At 35.2% G+C, this 2,500-nt stretch overlaps 1 protein-coding gene across 3 annotated transcripts in view; it reads right to left on the bottom strand.

Moving 5' to 3' along the window:
- The window catches only part of LOC137632768 (glutamate receptor ionotropic, delta-1-like), a 132,457-nt gene that overhangs the window by 103,778 nt on the left and 26,179 nt on the right, over positions 1-2,500 (bottom strand). The gene's annotated exons all lie outside the window — the stretch shown is intronic.

Raw genomic sequence — 2,500 nt, 5'->3', positions numbered from 1 at the left:
ACCTACAAGAGAAGTAATGCACAATTGAAATAACATATATTAAGAACATTAACAACATTAAAACAGATTTTTCATATATAAACTATAAAAAGAGACTTATGTCAGCCTGTTCAACATGAAAACATTCACTGCAAGTGTGAACTTTTGAAGTTCCATCGATTCAACTACCTGATTAGGAAGATCATCCCACAACCTAGTCATGTAATATTATATTTTAGGACCCAGTTTCTAGTTCCTACTTACTTTACTGCTTGGATGAAATGGAACAAGGTTGGTCTTCAGCCAAAGAATCTTGTGGAGCGAATATCTAAAAAACTATTAACAGTAGTTCTATGTAGAGGCTTTTGAACTGTTCAAAATCCCTGAACTGACATAAGACCAGAATTCAAGACTAGCTTTATGCAGTCTTATGAACAGTTCAAGATCCCTGAAATGACACAAGACCAGAATTCAAGACTAGCTTTATTTAGTCTAATGAACTGTTCAATATCCCTGAATTGACAAAAGACCAGAATTAAAGACTAGCTTTATGTAGTCTTATGAACTGTTCAAGATCCCTGAAATGACATAAGACCAGAATTCAAGACTAGCTTTATGTAGCCTTATGAACTGTTCAAGATCCCTGAAATGACATGAGACCAGAATTCAAGACTAGCTTTACGTAGTCTTATGAACTGTTCAAGATCCCTGAAATGACATAAGACCAGAATTCAAGACTTGCTTTACGTAGCCTTATGAACTGTTCAAGATCCCTGAAATGACATAAGACCAGAATTCAAGACCAGCTTCATGTAGTCTTATGAACTGTTCAAGATCCCTGAAATGACATAAGACCAGAATTCAAGACTAGCTTTATGTAGTCTTATGAACTGTTCAAGATCCCTGAAATGACATAAGACCAGAATTCAAGACTAAGTTTATGTAGTCTTATGAACTGTTCAAGATCCCAGAAATGACATAAGACCAGAATTCAAGACTAGCTTTATGTAGTCTTATGAACTGTTCAAGATCCCAGAAATGACATAAGACCAGAATTCAAGACTAAGTTTATGTAGTCTTATGAACTGTTCAAGATCCCAGAAATGACATAAGACCAGAATTCAAGACTAAGTTTATGTAGTCTTATGAACTGTTCAAGATCCCAGAAATGACATAAGACCAGAATTCAAGACTAAGTTTATGTAGTCTTATGAACTGTTCAAGATCCCAGAAATGACATAAGACCAGAATTCAAGACTAAGTTTATGTAGTCTTATGAACTGTTCAAGATCCCTGAAATGACATAAGACCAGAATTCAAGACTTGCTGTATGTAGTCTTATGAACAGTTCAAGATCCCTGAAATGACATAAGACCAGAATTCAAGACTAGCTTTATGTAGTCTAATGAACTGTTCAAGATCCCTGAAATAAGACCAGAATTCAAGACTAGCTTTATGTAGTCTTATGAACTGTTCAAGATCCCTGAAATGACATGAGACCAGAATTCAAGACTAGCTTTATGTAGTCTTATGAACTGTTCAAGATCCCTGGAATGACACAAGACCAGAATTCAAGACTAGATTTATGTAGTCTTATGAACTGTTCAAGATCCCAGAAATGACACAAGACCAGAATTCAAGACTAGCTTTAAGTAGTCTTATGAACAGTTCAAGATCCCTGAAATGATATAAGACCAGAATTCAAGACTAGCTTTATCGTAGTCTTATGAACTGTTCAAGATCCAAGAAATGACACAAGACCAGAATTCAAGACTAGCTTCATGTAGTTTTATGAACTATTCAAGATCCCTGAAATGACATAAGGCCAGAATACAAGACCAGCTTTATGTAGTCTAATGAACTGTTCAAGATCCCTGAAATGACACAAGACCAGAATTCAAGACTAGCTTTATGTAGTCTTATGAACTGTTCAATATCCCTGAAATGACATAAGACCAGAATTCAAGACCAGCTTTATGTAGTCTTATGAACTGTTCAAGATCCATGAAATGACATAAGACCAGAATTCAAGACCAGCTTTATGTAGTCTTATGAACTGTTCAAGTTCCCTGAAATGACATAAGACCAGAATTCAAGACTAGCTTTATGCAGTCTTATGAACTGTTCAAGATCCCTGAAATGACACAAGACCAGAATTCAAGACCAGCTTTATGCGGTCTTATGAACTGTTCAAGATCCCTGAAATAAGACCAGAATTCAAGACTAGCTTTATGTAGTCTTATGAACTGTTCAATATCCCTGAAATGACATAAGACCAGAAATCAAGAGTACCTTTACCTACAGCAATAACAAAAACAGTGACATAGTCAAGGCTACAATTATAAGACAATAAGGCTGAGTCACCACTGTTCTGTTATTATAAAACAGTCAGGTCTGTGTGTAGAGTGTGGGCGTTTCGTAGTTTTAATGCCACTGAAGCTATTCAATTTATTCAAAAACTTTTATAAACAAAATCTTAGCGTTTAAAACAATATGCTGGTGAAAAATCAAAAGAATAAAA

This window comes from Palaemon carinicauda, chromosome 42 (assembly GCF_036898095.1).
Source record: "Palaemon carinicauda isolate YSFRI2023 chromosome 42, ASM3689809v2, whole genome shotgun sequence".
In the NCBI taxonomy this organism is placed as follows: domain Eukaryota; kingdom Metazoa; phylum Arthropoda; class Malacostraca; order Decapoda; family Palaemonidae; genus Palaemon; species Palaemon carinicauda.
This window is presented reverse-complemented; position numbering and strand designations above follow the sequence as displayed.